The sequence below is a fragment of the Ovis canadensis genome, chromosome 18 (genome assembly GCF_042477335.2).
Source record: "Ovis canadensis isolate MfBH-ARS-UI-01 breed Bighorn chromosome 18, ARS-UI_OviCan_v2, whole genome shotgun sequence".
Lineage (NCBI taxonomy): Eukaryota > Metazoa > Chordata > Mammalia > Artiodactyla > Bovidae > Ovis > Ovis canadensis.
In genome coordinates this window covers 48255317-48276921 of record NC_091262.1, presented here as the reverse complement: position 1 = coordinate 48276921, position 21605 = coordinate 48255317, and the positions used below count along the sequence as shown (strand labels likewise).

General features: G+C 48.7%; 3 pseudogenes; all 3 read right to left on the bottom strand.

Annotated features, from left to right (window-relative positions):
• Nucleotides 1–2969: 2969 nt before the first annotated feature.
• On the bottom strand, nucleotides 2970–5840 carry LOC138423397 (mast cell protease 3-like; annotated as a pseudogene).
• Nucleotides 5841–12413: 6573 nt separating this feature from the next.
• On the bottom strand, nucleotides 12414–15506 carry LOC138423119 (granzyme H-like; annotated as a pseudogene).
• A 2323-nt stretch (nucleotides 15507–17829) lies between these two features.
• On the bottom strand, nucleotides 17830–19844 carry LOC138423395 (mast cell protease 1A-like; annotated as a pseudogene).
• Nucleotides 19845–21605: the final 1761 nt, after the last annotated feature.

Sequence of the window (21605 nt, the reverse complement as noted above, 5' to 3'; positions counted from 1 at the left end):
CATCCTCCACCAAATGCACAACCCACTTTCCTGGTGGTGAGAGAGAGTCTGAGACCCATGAAAGATCTTAGTGAAAATCTTTCTTCCAGCCCACCATCCCTCCTTGCTGAGTGTCTATGTGGCATCAAACTTGTAGTCTTGCTAGGGGTAGGAGCTGGTTCAGAAATTGGAGCTGAGCAGAGGGTCAGGACTGCAGGAGGTTTAGTGAGATGTGTTCTGCCCTCAGGAATGGGGACAGTCTCTCACCTGTTCCAGCCCAGGAAGCAAAAGAAAGGCCATCAGGAGAAGGAGTGGCTGCATCTTCCAGAAGGTCTGCCCACGTCACAGCCGCTGGGGTTTCTTCCTTCCAGACACAAAGCATAGAGGAAGGAAGGAGGGGAGGCTCAGTGCCCCCCAGACCTCCCAGAGCTGTGCATCCCCCTGCCAGGTGTCAGCATGCCACATGTGTCCATGTTCTCTGCTGTGGGATAAGTGAGAACGACAGTCACCACACTTGCACTCCCACTGAAGAGTCACAGATCAAAGAGAACAACAAAGTGAAGGCTGTGGCACAGTCAGTGTTACCAAGTCCAAGCTCATTTCTGTATAGTAAGTCAATAAACACAGAGATGAGTTGTTTGGGCAAGGAATAGTGACTTTATTTGGAAATCCAGCAGACCGAGAAGATGGTGGACTTGTGTCCCAAGGAACCGTCTTCCTTGAGTTCGAATTCAGGCTTCTGTTATACTATGATAAAAGAGGAGGGAGTGGCATCAAACATTCCTTGGTTCCAGTCAGCCTCCTGAGAGGCTGTGTCGGTTTCTTCTGTCCTGCAGTCTTTCATTGGTGAGCCTGACCAGGATGTCTCCTGTATCGTAAACAAAGGCATTTTAGCTTAATGCACATTACTTGAGAGGCAGGATTCCACTGATGGGCCATCATGTTAATTTAAATTTGTACTCAACACCCCATTAGTAACTAATCTAATCGACTGCAAAGATTCTTCCATAATATAGCAGCAGAGGGGCTGGACCCCAGGAGCACCTCAGTGACTGAATCAAGAACATCTCCATTTCCCCACTGTTGGTTCTTCTATGATTCTGATGAGATCATGAATAATTACTCAATAGCAAGGTCCAGAGATATGAGAGACAGAGAGGCTGACGGTAGGCAGAGGTAGACTTAGAATCTGCAGGTAGAGAGAAAGAGGACCAAGACAAGGGGGTCTGCTTGGTGCCACATGAGAAGGCAGAGACTGGACTTGCCTTATGAGCAGGTACCCTGGACACACCCAAGTGCCCCAAACAGCAATCCCATTGCCTATCTTGTTACCATTCTAGACTCACATTTTTGGAGTGTTTAGAATCGCCTCTTTAAATGTAAATATTTCACAACATAGGGAGCTTTTCTTATCCCACAGTTCTGAACAAAAGTCCTGGACTTGATACTCACTGGGCCAAAACAAACCGTCCCTGGGACCATTGGCACTGAGCGTCCCTCAAGCTGAGATGGGGGCTCTTCCACCCAAATCAGAGTGCTCATGAGTGGGAAGGGGGGCTTCCTCTCCAAACATGCTGGTGACTGGTGAGCAGCGAAAGAGATACGGATGCTACTCATCCTAATAATTACTCCCCACAAAGTATTCTCTGTCCAGTGTCCAGAGAACCATGCCTCAGATAAGCCTGGGCCAGGCCATCCTAAACATGTGCAGATGACCCCAACCCTCTCACCAGCATGAGGACAGAAGAAAGAGGAATGGAAAGGACGGCATGAGGAGTTCTATGCAACCCAATCCCAAGTGAACTGAAGGAACATCTTATGAACCAACAGAAAAAGAGCAAAAGGAAATATGCTTAAGCATTAAGAATGATCTGAGGATGATGGAATTCTGCACTTCTTTTAACCCTCTTATTTGTATGTTCTGTATTTAACTATGATGTCTGTTGCTTTTCCATCCAAAATGCATTGGGCCACAGTCAAAACTCACTCACCACGCAAATGTTCAGCAAACCACTCCCCTTCAGCTTAGCCTTCCCTAAGCTGCATGTTTTAAAAATTAGCAACTTTCCCCAATAGATTCCCCATTCATAGATTTAAAAAATCCAGAGATTACTAATAGAAGGAAAAATTGAGTCAATAACCTAGAGGTTATAAGAAACCTTTGAATCATTAGGATAACCCTGAATCCAAAACTTTTTATTGCAATGACTTTCCTTTAGAAATAAATATATTTATATACACACCTACATGGGAATAATGGAGGTGGGGAGAGGCTGGCTCAGCCCAAGATGGAAGAGCTCCCTCAAGGTCACTTGGGGCTGAAGGAGGATGTGCTGTCAAGACACCAGAGGCTTCACGGGCCCTAGTGCTCAGGACTCCAAGACAGGACTGTGGCAGGAACTTGAGCTGGGCCTGGGAGGACTGAAGCCCTCCTGAAACTTTCTCAGACTTCTCACCTCTGTCTGTTCTGATGCGGAGAGAGACTGCATTCAGTGAGCCACACCTTTGTAAACCTCCTCCATTTCTGTTAGGATGGACAAGGGCCCACCTCAACCCCAGAGATTCTCGGGTGGCCCTCCTTCCAAATTTGGATTCTCTTCTGTTGCCCCCTGGGCACTGGGATGGGGGATAGGAGAGTAGGTGTGGATGAGGAGGGGTCATGAGGATGAGACACGAGGATCGTTGACAAGAGGGTCCTGTGTTCCTGAGGAGGGGTCTCCCATCTCTGATGGAGCTCAAGGGTAGCCTGCAGGTGGAGCTGGCACTGGCAACATGTGACTGGAGGGAGCTGGCTGTCAGTGCAGCAGGAGTTTTTATTTCAGAGTTGGAAGGTGGGGGTGGGGTGCAGTGTATGTGCTGAAGGAGGAAGATCAGATGTGAATAGATGGTTCCCTGGCAGCCTAGGTGCCTAACAAATGTGTTTATGTAAACAAAAGAGGAATCCGTGATTTCTGCTCAAGAGATGAGAGTTTATTAAATTCCAGGCAGCTTTCCCTCACCCACTTTGCCCAGTGCACCCATTCCAGGGAAGATGGAGGGGTCCATCCCAGGGGCACCTCAGGCTGATCCCCGCCATTTGTACTGGCTCATTGTTGTTTGGATCCAGGACAGAAACCTGGAGATTCTCGTGTAGACATATGGAGTCCTCCCATGCTCTTCTCCATAGAACACAACACCCTGGGCCACACCGTTACACATGAGTGGGCCCCTGGAATCACCCCGTGGGCAGAGAGAGCAAGGGCTGGGCTCACCTTTTTCAGTTATTCTCGCCGCTGATGCCCAGGATGGTCTCTGTGAGGGGCCTGGGCTGACATCAGGGCCTTTGTTAGTCCTAAGGTTTCATCCAGGCATTGACAAACCTGCTGCTCCTCCCACACGAAGCCTCTGCCCATATTTGACTTTGGGGAAGTGTTCACCCCCAGGGACACAGGAAAGAGATCAGAGAGGAGGACATGCTGGGGACACAGGCACAAAGTTCCTTCCCACTGCCCCCCATCCTCCCAGCTCACCTGACCCAATGCTGGAGTCCAGCTCCAGCAGCCAGGGAATCAGCCTGAAGGGATGAGCAGTTTGGCAGGGAATGATGTAGCCTCTGACTCGAGGTACGGAACTACATGTTTATTTCAAGCATCACGTCTTCTTTCATACTTTTTCAAAAGGATTAGGTCAGAGGTTTTACATTTTCAGCTCCCCCTCACCCAGATTTATTATCTCCTGCTGGCGATGGAATGAAACCCCAACACTGCAGAGTGGTTTGAATCTTTTTATTTTAACCCCTTGCTTTTTACAGCTGCTTTATTTTATATCCCTTGCACAACAATCTAAAGAGTAAGTTGCCAAGCACTATGATTTAGTGACTATACAGTGCGCAGGCGCAGGGCGAGATAACTTTTACCTTAACTTATTTACTGCAGCTAAGACTTTGTTTTGGGGAACTTCCTTATCAGCTTAGAATCCATTCTGTCCCTGGGTCTGTTCCTTTTGAGGAATCAGAGAAACATCCTTGTGTGCAAGAAATGTTCTTTTCCCACGGGAACAAACAGAGGATTCTTAGCTGAACATCTCATTTGCAAGACTGTTCAGCCCTGGTTGAGAGTCTTGTTTGCAAGCACTTCTCAACCTTCCTTATACCTTGTTCCCTACAATCTCCTTGTTGCCCTTCAAACAGAGTTCCTGTTTCAGCGATTCTATCAGAATCCTGTTTACTTGTGATTACATTGTAATTTATGCTTATGTCTGGGCTGCCTACCACATTCCTCAGTTTATCTCTTATCTTTCTAAATCCTGCTTGCCCCTAGTATCCTAAGCTCACTATATCCTAAAAGGGCTTCTAGCTATTCTTAATTATTCCTAAACCCTAAACTCAGCAAACTTCCTTTGTCATAAACATCTTCCTCACAAACAGGTCTCAGATAACAATCCTTCCCATGGCCTCAAGCTGCAGCCTATGTACTCATCCTGGGACATTCTTTGTCAAAATCCTTGAACAAATGTCGATGGTTACTTTATAGATTATTTTCTGGGCACAAACTGCAGAAGGCTTTGTGCTTTCTCATGCTTCTCTCAAGAACAATAAGCACCTTAACATTCTTTCCAGCCAACTCAACCGAAGAGAGGAAGGAACAAGTCAGAATCACAAGAGCTAACTCCTTCATCCCGGGTCTGTGCCTGCGGGACGAGGAGAGGGGGTTGGGAGCGGTGCCTCCATTTTGTCAGTAATGCCTAACGCAGCTCCTGATAACCCAAGGTTTTGCATGGACAACACTGAGGATCTCACCAAGTAAGAATTCTTCCTCTTGTTTGGATCTCCAGCATAGCAAGTGATATGTTTCTCCTCCCTTTGGACTTTAAGATCTACCTCCTATAGTGTGTCTGCACAGGGCATATCTACCCCGAGTTGCCCCCAGCCAGCCACATTGCATATTATACCTGCTTCACCTTCTGCCAGCTTCTGGGCAGATTGATGGGGCTCACTGCATCTGTCAAATCAGCCTTAATCAGCTGAAGAAGAGGAAAGGCATTCTCACCTACTGATGGCCCACAGAGACTGCAGGACAGTCATGGGGTTGCCTTCTTCTCAGTGCTCGAACCACGGAAGGGGTCATACAGGAGGAAGGGCAGGAATGAGGTCATGGGGGATGCAGAACCCTGGAAGGAAAGTGTCCCAGAACCAGTGCAGCCATGCATCCCCTCTGCAGTAACATGATATCATTGACCCAAGTCTTACCATTACAGTCTGGGTGGTAGATGGCTCTTCTCATGGGGCTGATCTGCTGGATCCTCTCTGTTCTGTGATGTTGTGGGCCCCCAGGTGACATTGATTAAGCTGCACAGAGAGCAGAGAGGGAGCAGATGTCTCAGGAGATACAGTCCAGAGGCTGGTAGGAAAGAACACAGCTTGGGACAGGGTGGGACTGGAGGGGAGAGAATTCTAGGCAATGGGCCCTGGAGCTGAGCATCTCTGAGCTGTCTGTTTCTAGCAGCACAGTCAGGGAGGACCTCCTGGAATCCACGAGGGTGTTCAGTCATGCAGCATCTTGACAGTCACAGAAGGAAACGTGAATTTCTCACATGTATACTCCAGGGTCCAGGGCATAACCTTGGCTTCCTCCCATTTCAGGTATGATCAGTTGCTTCTTTTAATGTACCACTGGCATTCACTTGTCCCTCTCTCCACAAAGCTCACCTGGACTTTGAAGAGCTTCCTGTGTCCCCAGCAAGCGGTCAACAGAGGGTGGGGGCCCGGGCACTGCTCCTCACCTTCCCAAGTAGTGAACTGCTGTCAGCAGAAAGTCCTCACACATGAGGAAACCCACAGAGCTCAAAATGTCCTCTGAAACCTGGTATTCAACAAATGCCATATAGGGAATGGCCCTGTGCCCACAACCCCCTCTCCTTGTCCCACAGGCACAGACCCGGGATGAATGAGTTAGCTCTTGTGATTCTGACTTGTTTCTTCCCTTCTTCAGTTGAGTTGGGTGGAAAGAATGTTAAAGTGCTTATTGTTTTTGTGAATGGCATGAGAAAGCACAAAGCCTTCTGCAGTTGTGCCCAGAAAATAATCTATAAAGTAACCATTGACATTTGTTCAAGGATTTTTACAAAGGATGTCCCAGGATAAGCATGTAGGCAGCAGCTTGAGGCCATTGGAAGGATTGTTATCTGAGACCTCTTTGTGAGGGGGATGTTTATGACAAAGGAAGTTTGCTGAGTTTAGGGTTTAGGAATAATTAAGAATAGCTAGAAACCTTTTTAGGAGATAGTGAGCTTAGGATACTAGGGGCAAGCAGGATTTAGAAAGATAAGAGATAAACTGAGGAATGTGGTATGCAGGCAGACATAAGCATGAGTTACAATGTAATCACAAGTAAACACATTTCTGAGAGAATCGCTGAAACAGGAACTCTCCTTGAAGGGCAACAAGGAGATAATAAATCTGGGTGAGGGAGAGCTGAAAATGTAAAACCTCTGACCTGACCTAAACCTTTTGAAAAAGTATGAAAGAAGACGTGATGCTTGAAATAAACATGCAGTTCCATACCTCGAGTCAGAGGCTACATCTTTCCCCGCCAACACCACTCATCCCTTCAGGCTGATTCCCTGGCTGCTGGAGCTGGACTCCAGCACTTGGGTATGTAAGAATCAAGATAATTCTGATTACTAAAGATGCTATTGAGATAATGAAAATTATAGCCACAGGGTGGGTGAACTAAGAAAGAGTTTATCTGGGAGATATATGTATGTATATATACATACATAAATCTTATCTATGCTAACCTCTAGGTCACAGGGAAGTGAACAGTTTTCAAAATCTTCATGGAATTACAAATACCTAGAAAATATAAATTAAAGAAACATACTCAGGAAGTTTGAATTTTCCTATAAACATTACACGAATTGATTCCATTTTCAAAAATAGTCCATCAAGGACCGCCGCAAGCTCACAAGAATTCCCTGGAAGTCTTTGAAAACAATTTAAATATTGATATACATTTTCTGCTGGCAAGTAAATGCTACACATCTCCCTTATGAGACCAGCAAAACCTAGATAACAAATGGGATGACAATATGGGAGGAGAAATTTACGGGATAATGTTATTCCAGTATTGATGTAATCCAATCAGTCCATAAGCAAAAGTATTAGATCATTTCTAATTTGGGTTTTTCTGAGGATGAGTGGCTTTCATTCAAAACACAATTGCTGTAACACAACACATTGACAGATGAAAGAAGAAACACCATATGATAATTCAACTGAATGGGGAAAAAGCATCTACTAAAACCCACTATCCTTCATTAAAGAAAAAATTCTTTACAAAATAGGAGCAGAAATGAGGGTCTTCATTCTGATAAACAATCCCTGCAAAAATCCCACACCAATCAATATACTTACTGATGTAATGTTCTATGTTTTTCATTCAAGAGCAAAACAATACAAGGTCATGCAGATAGCCATAATCATCATTTCTCTTCAATAATATACTAGAGATTTTAGTCACTACAGTTAAGCAGGCAGTAGAAGGAAAAGGTATAAGACAGAGAAAGAGGAAATAAAACTGGGAATATTGAAGATATACAACAAAAATAGCCAGGAACCTGCAGATCAATTATTATAGTTGGTAATTGTCAAATTTTCTGGGCACAAAATCAACTCAAACATTAATCATCTCTCTATCTATACAATAATAGTTAGAAAATGAAATTTGAAAAAAAAAACATTAAAATCACAGATATGGTCAAATAACTAAGTATAAATCATAAAGATATTCCACATTCACGTTTGGAAGAGAAAATACCTTTAAGGTATTCATTCTCCTAAAAGTGATCTACAGATTCATTGCACTCAGGAAGTATTTCACAGGACTTTCTTTGTTCTAAATAGATGTGGAAAACCAGTAGCCAACATTGGAAAAGACAGGCTTAAAGAATGAGAATAAGATAGGAGCTCTTGGCTTAGCAAATGAAGTCATAGCAATGAAGATAGTGTGGTACTGATGGCGCCATAGAGACATAGATGACAAGATAGAGACACCACACACATTGAAACATTCTACACAAATATAGAACCCTTGGTGTATGATGGAGTTTTATGGCAGAGAGTGGTGAGAAACTGTTTTTTCCCCTCCTAAATAAGTGGTGCTCAGGAAAATAAATGTCTCTATGGTGTCTTTAAGGACACATCTTTCTACGTGGAAAGAAAAAGCACTTGACCCTGCTGCACCCTCTCCTGCTTCTTGATGCTCTGGGCCCCCAGGGTGATGCTGATTGAGCTGCACAGAGAACAGAGTAGAGGTATGAGGAGCATGGAGTCCCAGGAGATACAGCCCAGGAGCTGTGACGGACCAGCGACTTCAGGGCAGGGCTGCAGCTGAGGGGAAACTGAGGTGACAGACAGCCCTGGGGGAGTGACACTGTGTCTTGTGCTTTTCAATGACACGAGTGCAGGGCTTCTGGGAGCTTTCTCAGGAATATTGTGAAATTAATGTGAGTTTGCACGAGGAACTTATAGAGTTACAAAATCCTCATGCCCTAGGGCATAACACATGCAGGATCTCAGAAAATGTTCTTTGGCTGCACAAGTGGCCTCCAATTAGCTTCTGGCTGAGGTCGTTGGGGTTTCAGGTCACAGGGGTGGGTGGAGGGCACTGCCACAGACAGTGGAGTAGCTAAGGGCCTGAGAGGCAGGGGAGGTGGGGCAGAAAATGAGCTGCTTGGGGCCTGGGAAAGAGCCAAGACACCTGGAGAGCTTTGGGTGCTGTCATCTAGCCACTTCTGATCAATCGCACACCTGGCTCCTATCCTGGACAGGAGTGAGGGGTGGAAGGCACTGCTTCATAAGCTGGGTCCCCTGACAACTCCCGTACTGTGCTTGGTTTGTCTGGGTTGTCTTTTCGTGGCTGGCTGAGGGATTTTACTTGTGTTTTGTAGCTTCACATCCTCTACCAAATGCACAACCCATTTCTCTGGTAGTGAGAGACAGGTTGAGACCCTTGAAAGATCTTAGTGAAAATCTCCTTGCTTGCCTGCCACCTCTCCTTGCTGAGTGTCTATGTGGCATCAAACATGTTCTCGGTTGGGATGGGACCTGGTTCAGAAACTAGAGGGGTGCAGAAGGATCAGGACTGTAGGAGGCTTGGTGAGATGGGCTACACCCTCAGGAATGGGCAGTCACTCACTGGTCCCAGCCCGGGAGGCAGAAAAAAGGCCATCAGGAGCAAGAGTGGCTGCTGCTGCTGCTGCTAAGTCGTTTCAGTTGTGTCCAACTCTGTGCGACCCCATAGACGGCAGCCCATCGGGCTCCCCCGTTCCTGGATTCTCCAGGCAAGAACACTGGAGTGGGTTGCCATTTCTTTCTCCCTTGCATGAAAGTGAAAAGTCAAAGTGAAGTCGCTCAGTCGTGTCCGACTCTTAGCGACCCCATAGACTGCAGCCTACCAGGCCCCTCTGTCCATGGGATTTTCCAGGCAAGAGTACTGGAGTGAGGTGCCATTGCCTTCTGTGGCAGGAGTGGCTGCATCTTCCCAAAGGTCTGTCCAGCTCACAGCTGCTGGGGTTTCTTCCTTCCAGACACAAAGCACAGGGGAAGAAAGGAGGGGAGCCTCAGTGTCCCCACAGACCTACCAGAGATGTGCTCCCCTCTAGCCGGGTATTAGCATTCTACAGATGACCACCTTCTCTGCCCTGGGTTGGGAGAGAATGACACCATCACCACACTCACACATAAAGACTCACCAGAAGGAATAAGTAGTGAAGCCTGTGGTGCAGCCACTGTTACCTAGTTCAAGCTTGTACTAGATGCTAAGCAACGGGCCAATAAATCACGAGATGAGTTGTTAAAAGAAGGAATAGCAACTTTATTCAGAAAGCTAGGAGACCAAGAAGATGGTGGACTCATGTTTCAAAGAACCATCTAACCTGAGTTAGGATTCAGGCTACTTTTATACTAGAAGGGAACATAGTAAAGTCAAATCATGTTCCAATTAGCCTCAGGATGATTGTGTTCATTTCTTCTGACCTGCAGTCTTTCATCAGTGGGCTTGTTTCCTGTGAGAGAAACAAAGATATCTTAGCTTAACGCTCTGGAGAAGGAAATGGCAACCCACTCTAGTGTTCTTGCCTGGAGAATCCCAGGGATGGGGGAGCCTGGTGGGCTTCCATCTATAGGGTCACACAGAGTCAGACACGACTGAAGTGACTTAGCAGCAGCAGCAGCAGCTTAACGCTCACTACCTGGGAGCCAGTGTTCCCAGAGGTGTGCCATCATGTATAATTAATTTTATAGACACTATACCACTAGTGACTAACGAACAGAATACCAAAGTTCTTCCCTATCACACCAAGAGGAGCTGGATCCCCAGGAGCTCTCAGTAATTGAATCTCCATTTCTCCACTCTTGGTACTTTTACAATTCTGATAATATCATGAATAATTACTCAATAGGGGAGGTTCAGGGATATGAGAGATTCAGCTCCTGCCCCTGTGAAGCTGACAGGACACAGAGGTAGACCTAGAATAGGTGGGTAGAGGACATTTGGTGAGTACTATGATGAGGGGTCTGCTCATTGCCAAGTGTGAGGAAGTGGCTGAACTTGGTTTGGGAACAGATAGACCTGAACTCACCGAAGTGAACCAAACAGCAACGCCATTTCCTAACTTGCCAGGGTTCCAGCCTCACATTTTTGTTGTGCTCACAATCAGCTCTTCAAATATAAATATTCTGTGACAGAAATTTTCTTATCCCACAGTGTTGAACGAAAGTCTTGGACTTGATACTCATTGGACCAACACCAACCATCACTGGGTCCTTCAGCATTCAGTGACCTGACTGGCTTGGCTTGTGCTGAGGTATCCAGCATCCCTTGAGCTGAGTTGGGGGCTGTCCCATCCAAATCAGGGTTCCTGTGAGGGGAAGGGCCTTCCTCTCCAAAAATGCGGGTTACTGGTGGGAGGTGATGAGATAAGTGATGCTGATCATCCTAATAATTACTCCCGACTAATATTCTCTGTCCAAAGTAGAGAACCACATCTCTGATGTCTCTGGGCCAGGCCATCCTGAACATGTGCAGATGATTCCAACACTGTCACCAGTATGAGACAGAAGAAAGAGGAATGGAAAAGATCGTATGAGTTCTAAACAAGCCAAGTCCCAGTGAGTTGTAGCAAGAGCCTCTTATGAATAAACAGAGCGGAAGGACACAAGCTGAACCATTGATGATGATGATCTGCGGGTGATGAAATTGTAGGCAATTTTAAATTTCTTACTTATATGTTCTGTATTTAGGTATCTTTATATGATTATATGTGTTGCTTTTACACACAAAATACATTTCGCCATGGTGGAAGTTCACTCACCATGCAAACGTCCAGCGAATCATTTCTGTTTAGCCCAGCCTTCTCTAAGCTGCATGTTTTAAAAATGAAATTACTTTCCTGAATAGATTCTTACAAGAAATTCAGAGGTTATTGAAAAATAGAAGAGAAAAAAAAATTCAATAAGCTATTAGGTATGGGACATGTTTGAAATATTAGGACACCTTGAATCAAAGAATTTTTAACAATGACTTTCCTTTAGAGATAAATATACACACATGTAGGAATGCTGGAGGTGGGAGCGGCTGGCACAGCCCACGGTGGAAGAGCTCCCTCAAGGTCACTTGGTGCTGAAGGAGGATGTGCCCTCAGGACACAAGAGGCTGCACAGGGCCCTGGGCCCAGGACTCCAAGACAGGGCTGTGACAGGCACTCAACCTCCTTAGCCCTAGACAGTTCCAGTATGGGAGCAGCCTGCCCTAACAGGAGAGAGAGAGGCTCTAGAAACAGGAATCTGAGTGCCCATGGCATGGCCTCCTGACCTGCTAGGTCCCTGGAGTTATTCTCCTTCCTCTGACCTGTTATTTGCTAAATTGTTGAGGGGTTGGTGACAGTGTTTGGTTTAGAGAAGGTAAGAAATTTCTAACATCCAGAGAGGACCATTTTGGGGAGAATTTGTCCTTTTAATGAATTGCCCTTTAGATTCATCCCTGGCAGAAGGCTAGGCGCCAAAGAGACGTGGTTGAGGAATCAATGAGATTCTAATCAGACGGCATAAGATTTAGGAAGGAGCGAGGCCTAGGGTGGCTTAGTGGTAAAGAATTCGCCTGCCAAGCAGGAGACGCAAGAAATGCGGGTTTGATCGCTCGGTCGGGAAGATCCCCTGGAGAAGGAAATGGCAACACCTCCAGTGTCTGTGCCTGGTAAATCCCATGGACAGAGGAGCCTGGCAGGCCACAGTCCATGGGGTCGCAAAGAGTGGGACACGACTTAGCGACTTAGCAGCAGCAGAGGGCTAGGGAGGAAGGAGGAAGTAAAACCCAGAACTGACAGCAGAGGGTGTCCTGGAGCCGCGTGGTTATGTATTGAGGTGGTTCCATGAATAAATAGGAATTCAGTCACCATTGCTTTAGAGATCCCATTTATTGTGGCCCTGTGATCCCACTGCCAATCCCTATGGGATTCTTGCTGCTGCCCCAGGACAGTGGTCAGTGCAGAGAAAGGTCAGTCTCAAGCTGCTGTTAGAGCTGCTTCATTGTTCTCTTTATCCAGGGCAGGAAGTGTGAGACCTGGGTGAAGATTCCTGGAGGTATCCCATTCACCTTTCCATAGGAGAAAGTACCATGGACCACTTTTTTACACATGAGGGGTCCACCGGAGTCACCCTGCGGGCAGAGAGATAAGGGCTGAGCAGGCCTCCTTGCTCCGTCTTCCCTGCCGCCCAGGCTGGGTGGTCTCAGCCAGGGGCTGTGGGGAAGACCCAGGCCCAGGGAGGCCTGGTCATGTCCTGGTCCTGGGGCTCCAGCCTGACTCTGACTGTTCTTAGAAGCTGGACTCAAGTCTACCTTTCTGTCAATTTTCTCCTGGAAACTGTGGTGATAAGAAAGCTGTGGGATGACTGATGCTTCCTGACCAACTCACGAAAAAAAAGTCAAAACGTTGGATTCAAGGAGTAGGCTGCCGAAATTCTCAGCTGAGGATATGGCCTCTACCCTACCCGTATCTCCCTAAGTTGCTATCCCCGGGTCTGTGTGCTCAGATGCGAGAAAACTGACCGTGAAGCCGGTCTTCACCTTCCTTGGGTCCCCGACACATTTCTGGGTGGCCCGGCTGTAGTGCCTGGGGTAGAGGGATTCGCACACCTGATCCTCCTGCACCGTCACCTCTGCCTCCTGCAGGGTGGTGGCTGGAGTGCCCGGGGCCACCTGCCCCCAGCCAGCCAGACTGCACACCTGTCCTGGCTTCACCCGGGCCTTGGCCTTGGGCAGACTAAAGGGCTTCACAGCTGACGTCTGCTTGGCATTTCTCTCCAGCTGATGGGAAGAGACAAGAGTCTGGCTCAGCCGGTGGTCCTCTGGCCTGGATGCCATGATGAGGCTGCATGGACCCCATCTCTCACCTCTCCCTCTGAGACTGGTTAGGCGGCCAAGATAGGAAGGAAGAAAGAGGCAGGAGATCCTGGGAGATCTATGATCTGATCCCAGGAGGGCAGGGCCAGTGGGGAGTTTTCCTTGCCTGCAGTAACATGATGTCGTTGGAGAAGTTCTCAGGATTATAGTCTGGGTGGCGGATGGCCCTCTTCACCCCAATGACCTGCTGGGTCCTCTCCTGCTGTTTGATGTTGTGGCCCCCAGGGTGACGTTGATTGAGCTGCATGGAGAGCAGAGCAGGGGTGTAGGGATCATGGGGTCACCGGAGATACAGCCCAGGAGCTGTGACAGGCAGCTGATACCAGGACAGGGCAGCAGCTGAGGGGAATTGAGGTGACAGCCGGTCCTGGGCTGAGTGACTCTGGGCCCTGTGCTTCTCAGGGACATGAGGGCAGGGCTCCCGGGAGCTTTCTCAGCGATATTGTGAAGTGACTCTGAGTCTGGGTTTTGGCTCTCACTGCACACTCTCATCCTTCTCTGATGCTATATTTGGCCATTGTGGATCGACCCTTCTCACACCTGCCTCTTGTTCTCACCTCTGACCCACTGACCTCAAAACTTTACTTGTCCTGTTTCTCAGCTTTTCATCACCCTAGTCCTGCTCATAAGATGGCTTATTTGATGAGCTCCTGTGGTCCTGATTTCCAGGATCCTGGGGTGAGGGAGGGGTACCCCTGGGCTCAGCTCCTGGGGAGAGGACAGGTCCTTATCCAGGCCTCAGGTAGGGTAGGCTGGCTACTGCCCCTCACCTTCCTCTGCAGTGACCAGCCATCAGAACAAAGTCCTTTTGTATGAGAACACCACCACACCTCTTCCAACCATTCTCACCCAGATACTGAACCAAAGCCATGTAGGGGTGGGAGTGGGGCTTGGCCTCATGGCCCCCAATGATCTCCTCTGAAAGAAAAGGCTGAAAGATGGGGAGATGGGGGAGGCTATGGTTAGAAGGGAGATTCGGGAAGGTGGCAGTCAAGGTGGGTCAACAGTGCCCAACAGACACTAGGGGAGAGTCCCCCAGGTTCTCACTGCAGTGGGATAAACTTTTCTGAACCCCAAACCTCAGTATTGTTCTCCACGTCCTGATTCACACACACATATGGAGGGGCCCGAGACTGCCTTCCAGAGGGTGGAGCCCAGAAGGTCATGGATGGGAACCCTGATGAGCCCTCATTCTCATGGAGTCTCCTAGACCCCTCTGAGCCTCTGCTAACATCCTGATTGGTGCCATTTTCTAATAATCCACCTATGGGTTTATGGAGTTGGATTTTCTAAAATCCTCATGTCCTAGGGTATAATGCATCCCAGGATTTCAGTAAACATCCGTTGATTACACGCATGAATGGCCTCTAATTAGCTTTTGGCTGAGGTTTGGTGGGGATAGTACTGGTGGGATTTAAGAGCACAGGGATGGGGGAGGACTCTGCCCAAGACAGTGGGGCAGAAAATGAACAGCTTGGGGCCTGGGGAAGAGTAACGACACCCAGAGAGCTTTGGGTGCTGCCATCTAGCCATTTCTGACCAGTCACACCCTGGGTTCCTCTCCTGGGCAGGAGTAAAGGGCGGGGAAACTGACAAGTTTCTCTGGTTCTTAGCTGGGTCCACTGACACCTCCCGCGCTGTGAATGCGTTGTCTGAGGTGTCCTTTCCTGGCTGGAGGGAGGAAGTTTACTCATTTGTGTGTTATAGTTTCACATCCTCCACCAAATGCACAACCCACTTTACCAGTGGTGAGAGAGAGGCTAAGAGCTACAAAAGCTTTTAGTGAGGCTTGCTTCCTACCATCCATCCTTGCTGAATGTCTATGCAGCATTGAACTTGTAGTCTCAGTTGGGATGGATGCTGGCTCAGAATTTGGAGCTGAGCAGAAGGGCCAGGACTGCGGAGGTTTAGCGAGATGGGCTACCCTGTCGGAAATGGGGACGGTCACTCACGTGTCCCAGCCCAGGAGGCAGAAGAAAGGCCATCAGGAGCAGGGGTAGCTGCATACTCCGGAAGATTTGCCCAGGTCAGAGCTGCTGGGGTTTCTTCCTTCCAGACACAAAGCACAGGGGAAGGAAGCAGGGAGGCTCAGGGCCCCACAGACCCCCCAGAGCTGTGCTTCCCCCAGCCGGGTGTGAGCATGCCACGTGGGCCCATGTTCTCTGCTGTGGGATAGGTGAGAACGACACTGTCACCACACTTGCCCTCCCACTGCAGAGTCACAGGGCGGGAGGAACAGCAAGGAGGTGGAGGCTGTGTTGCAGCCAGGGGAGGAGCTGTGTCCCCAGAGGCCCTCAGTGACTCAATCACGAGGGGCTGCATCTCTCCCCTCTCGGGTCTTCTTTGATTCTGGGGAAAGCATCTGGGAAAAACTACCCAATAGGTGAGGGTGGGATACAGCGACATGGCTCCTGTACTTGGGAAGCTCAGGGGCTGGAGGAGACCTAGAGTCTGCGGGCAGAGGACACGTGCATGAGGACTACAGCGTGGGGCTCTGCTCGGGGCCAAGGGTGAGGCAGAGACCGCACTTGCTCGAGGAGCAGCGAGACCTGGACTCACCCAGTGGCCCAAACAGCAGCCCCATTTCCTGTCTTGCAGGGTTCCAGCCTCACATTTTTGGAGGATTTAGAATCTCTTGTTTAAATATAAGGGTTCTGTAACAAAAAGAGCCTTTCTTATCCGAAAATTTTGAACGAAAGTCCTGGACTTGATATTCATTGAAACAACAAACCATCACTGGGTCCTTCGGCAATGAGGGACAGGATTGGGTTGTGCTGAGGTATCCAGTGCCCCTCGAGCTCACCTGGGGGCTGTCCCACCCGAATCAGGGTGTTTGTGAGTCAGGAGGGGCATCCTCTCCAGCAATGCTGGTGACTGGTGAGTGGGGAAGGGGAAACAGATGCCCGTCATCTAATCCTTACTCCCCACTAAGTATTCTCTGTCCAGAGTCCAGAGAGCCACGTCTCAGATGTCTCTGGGCCTGGCCATCCTAAACATGTGCAGATGACCCAACACTCTCACCAGTATGAGGACAGGAAAAAGAGGAATGGAAAGGACGGCATGAGGAGCTCTAAACAACCCAGTCCCAAGGGAGTTGAAGCAAGAGCCTCTTATGAATAAATAGAAAAACAGTGGAAGGCAATATGCTTCAGCATTACTGACGGTGATCTGGGGGTGGAGGGACTGCACTGCGTTTACTTTTCTTATCCATATGTTCTGTATTTAGTTGTCTTTCTGTGATGAATGGGCAGAGGAGCCTGGAGGGCAACAGTCCATAGGGTCACAAAGAATCTGACACGACTGCAGTAACTTCGCACCCTTGCACACACCATGTTGAGTATGTTCCATTTATGAGGAATATATTTTGATGAATATGTGTTACTTTCTGCCAGAACACATTTTGCAATAGTTGAAGCTCACTCTCCATTCAAATGTTCAGCAAACCACTTCTCTTAAGCCCTCTCTAAGCTGCATGTCTTAAAACTAAGGTTGCTTTTCTGAACCTTGCATCAAAACTTCAGCAATTTATATATATATATATATATATATATATATATATATGAAGAAATGTACCCAATAACTATAGGCTATAGATAATCTTTGAAACTGTAGGATACTTAGAAACCAATGATTTTCTTTAGAGTGAGATTCCTTTGGAGATAAATATATTTATACACAAACACACGTGGGAATGATGAAGGTGGGGAGCGGCTGGCTCAGCCCAAGGTGGAAGAGCTCCCTCAAGGTCCCTTGGGGCTGAAGAAAAATGTGCTCTCAGGACACCAGAGGCTGCACAGGGCCCTGGGCCCAGGACTCCAAGACAGGGCTGTGACAGGCACTCAAGCTGGGACTAGGAATACTGAAGGCCTCCTGAAACTTTCTCAGGCTTCTGAGCTCTGCCTGCTCTGATGCAGGGAGGGAAAACTGCATGGGGTGAGCTACACCTTTGTAAACCTCCCCCATTTCTGTGAGGGTGGACAAGTTCCCCCCTGCCTCAACCTTCAACTTCATGTGGCCCTCCTTCCAAATCTGGATTCCCTTATTTTCCCCCAGGGCACTGGGATGGTGGGGAGGGGAGTAGGTGTGGACGAGGAAGAAGGCGTATGGGTGAGACACGAGGGTTGTCAAGAAGAGGGTCGTGTATTCCTGAGAGGGGTCTCCCTTCTCTGATGGAGCTCATGGGCAGCCTGGAGAGGGAGCTGGCACTGGGGACGTGTGACTGGAGGGAGCTGGCTGTCAGTGCAGCCGGAGTTTTTATTTCAGAGTTGGAACAGGGTGGTGTATTGGAGGTGGAAGCCAGTAACAGATCAGAACTATAAACAGGTCAGACCAGGCAGGTGCTGAATGAATATGTTTAGGTAAGTAAAGGAGGAATCCATGATTTCTGCTCAAGTTTCAGGCAGCCTATCTTCTAACCACTTGCCCAATGCCTCCACCCCAGGGAAGATGGACAGATCAGTCCTTGGAGAAACCTCAGTCTGGTCCCTGAAGTTTGTACTGTTTCATTGCTTTTTTGGATCCAAGGCATAAAGCTTGAGATTCTGGTGAAGATCCCTGGAGGTGTCCCATCCTTTTTTGCATAGGACACAATGCCCTGGGCCACACCATTACACACGAGCAGGCCGCCAGAGTCACCCTATGGGCAGAGAGAGCAAGGGCTGAGCTCACCTTCTGCTGATCTGTTCTCCCTGCCACCCTGGGGTGAGTGGTCTCTGTTAGGGGCCCTGGCTGATAAAAGGATTTTGTTGGTCCTGAGGTTTCAATCTGGCCCTGACAATCCGCCTCCTCCCACAAGAAGCCTCTGCCCATATGTGACTTTGAGGCGATGTCCATACCCCAGGGACAGAGGACAGAGACTGGACAGGAGGACAGGCTGGGGACACAGGACAGAGCTCCTTCTCACGGCCCCGGATCCAGAGACCAAGGCTTTGCATGGATAACACTGGGGAGCTCACCTTAAAGGAACTCTTGCTCTCTCTCGAGTCCCCTGCACATATCTGGGTGGTGGTGTTGTAATATCGGTAGCAAGAGGTGCATTTCTCGGCCCTTTGGACTTCAAGCTCTACCTCCTGTAGCTTCTTTGGGTGGGACATATTCATGCCAAGATGCCCGCAGCCAGCCACACTGCATAGCATCCCTGATTTCACCTTATCCCAGTCCCTGGGCAGACTGATGGGGCTCACAGCGGTGGTCACATTCGCCTTCCTCATCAGCTGAAAGCAGAGGAAAAGCATTCTTACCTACTGATGGCCTGCAGAGACTGCAGGACAGTCGTGGGGTTGCCTTCTTCACAGCCCTGGGATAGAAGGCAACCCCATGACTGTCCTACAGTCTCCAGACCTGCAGGGTCTAGAATGAGGTCATGGGGGATGCAGAACCCCAGGAAGGAAGTGTCCGGAGTCAGTGCAGCCACATGTCCCACATGCAGTATCATGATGTCGTTGGCCCTAGTCTTATAATTATAGTCAGGGTGTGGGACTTCTCACTTGGATGACCTGCTGGGTCCTCTCTCGGTCCACGATGTTGTGGGCCCCCAGATTGACACTGACTGAGCTGCACAGAGAGCAGAAAGGGAGGGGGTGTCACAGGAAAAACGGTCCAGGAGCTGGGACAAAAGAGCACAGCTTGGGACAGGGCAAAACTTGGGGCGGGGCAGGGGAAGGGTGTGGCGAAATTCTAGGCGGTAGGCCCTAGGGCTAAGCATCTCTAAACTGTCTGCTCCCTGGCAGCCTGGGCAGATGGCAATTCCTGTAGTCCACGGAGGGTGTTCAGTCCTGCTCGAGCTTGACTATCTCTAAGGAAAACATGAATTTCTCACATTTGCACTGTGGGCTCCAGGCCACAACCTTGGCTTCCTTATGTTCCAGGTTTGATCAGTCCCTTCTCTCCATGCACGACTGGCATTGACCTGTCCCTCTCTCCCCAGCATCTGACTAGCTTCCTGTGTTACCTGATGGCACAGGGCTGCAGCTCCTAAGAGGGTTCCCTGGGAGGGCTCAACAGAGGGATGGGGGCCCAGCACTGCTCCTCACCTTCTCAGGCAGTGAGCTGCTGTCAGCACGAAGTCCTCACGCACAAGGAAACCCCCACATCTGTAAGATTTCCCTGAAATCTTGATCTGAAAAAATGCCATGTAGGGATGGGAGTGAGGCTTGGCCTCATGGCCCCCGATGATTTTCCCTGAAAGAAAGATTCCAGCCTGCCCGCTGTGCTCATGGAGCCAAAGTTTGAACAGGGGAGATGGGATCAAGGTTTCCCTGAGTTCAGAAATTTTCTTAGATGGACCAGGCCCAGGCTGTGCATGAGTGTACGGTCTGGGCAAGTCAGTCCATGTAGGGTGGGACTGGGCCTCTGAGGGTGGGACCGTCACTCACCTGCCTCCCCAGTAGGGCACAGAAGGGCCACCAGGAGCAAGAACAGGACCATCTCTCCAGGAAGACTGCCCAGATCTGAGCGGCTGCTGCTTCCTTCTGGTCTTTTAAGCCTGAGTCGTCCCCTTCCATGTTCTGGCCTTTGTCACGTGAGCCTTATCTGAAAGCCTCAAACCACTTTTTTGAAGTCAGAGTGGACTGTTTATTTGAATTTAATTAAAGCCTCTGGTAAGTTTTCATCCATTGGGTGGGGTGGGGGTCAAGGCGGGGGTGGTTGTATCAGCTAGTCCTTAAGCCCTCAAGTGCCTGAGCCCCAGAAACCTGGGCCTCATGATGATAGATCAAAGAAAGTCTTTGCATGGTTCATTTTAGATCACCAGGGTGATTGTGTATTGAGACCCTTCTTCAGCAAGAATGTGAGAAACATTGGACACGAGATTCCTTGCTTCACGTAGAGGAGATGAACCATCATGATCAGACTATAAGGCAAGATCCACAGTGTGGAATAGACATAATGGTGTGGAAGTGATGCTGAAGAGGGCTTATTCCGTTACTAAAGGACTCAGTGGTTAAAAACACAGCAACATTGCTTTACCCATCTGCATTTTGGTCCAGGTACAGTGTGGATGGCATTCCTCTACTCACCTTGGTATCAGGGCTGCTTGAAGTCTGGAGGCTGAATCACTTGAAGGATGCTCACACATGCCCAGTGGTTGATGCTGGCTATCCACTTGACACATTGGTTTTTCTCCACAGAGCCCCTCAGGTTGTCTCACTTCATGGGATTCTTTGGCTCCCTCATGACACAGTGGTTGGTTTCCCCAGAGTGACCATCTCCTAAAAAGTGAGCCATCTAGAAGCTGTGCTTTGTCATTACCTAGATTTTGATGTCATATGGCACCTATTCTACCATATTCCACTGCTTAAAGCAATCAAGAGCTCCCCTCACCCAGATTATAAAAGGAGGGCCCTGGACCTCCTTTGTTGCAGTCACGTAAGAAGAGCCTGTGGGATGGAGATATGCAGCGGCAGTCATGTCCCCATCATGAAAACGGGGGAAGTCATGGAATCAAAACAACTGTTGTTTCTAAACATCTTGATCCCAGCCTCTTAAAAAGCAACAACACCTTACCTAAGGAAACAAAGCCCACGGTCAACAGTGATTCTGGCAAGAGAGTCACAGTGAAGCAAGTGGTGTCCTCATCCTGCATGGGCTGGACACCCTGCACTGGATGACCTGGATGAGATATCAGAATGCAAGTGAAATGAGGAATGTTGCCTTCCGTAGGGAATGCAGGAGGGCATGGCAACCCACTCCCGTATTCTTGCCTGGAGAATCCCATGGACAGGGGAGCCTGGCGGGCTACAGTCCACGGGGTCACAGAGTCAGACACGACTGAGCGACGTTTAGTACTACTACTATGAAGGGAGTGAACATCCAAGGGCTGTGAGGAGGGTGCTTACACAAGGGTTGACCAGTAGGTGGTAAAGGAGCTCAAGGAGGATTCAGGGACTCCAACAGAAAGGGCAGTCTGGTGGGATGTGTCAGAGCAGGACAATTAGGGTGAGGCGGGCGTTGCTTTGAAACAGCTGCCTGACGTGGATCACCAGAGCCTGGGTGGGGAGAGCAGAGGATGCACTTGGAGAAGATGAGGAAGAGATCTGTTTTATAAGTCTCTGTGGGGACTAATCAAATAATTAAACATATTAAGGCAAGTGACCTAGTTTCTTACTGTCTGAAGATTAGATGGTATTGGTGGCATCAATGTTACTTTCCTGGATTTGATGGTTGAATTGTGGTCACATAAGCGTTTCC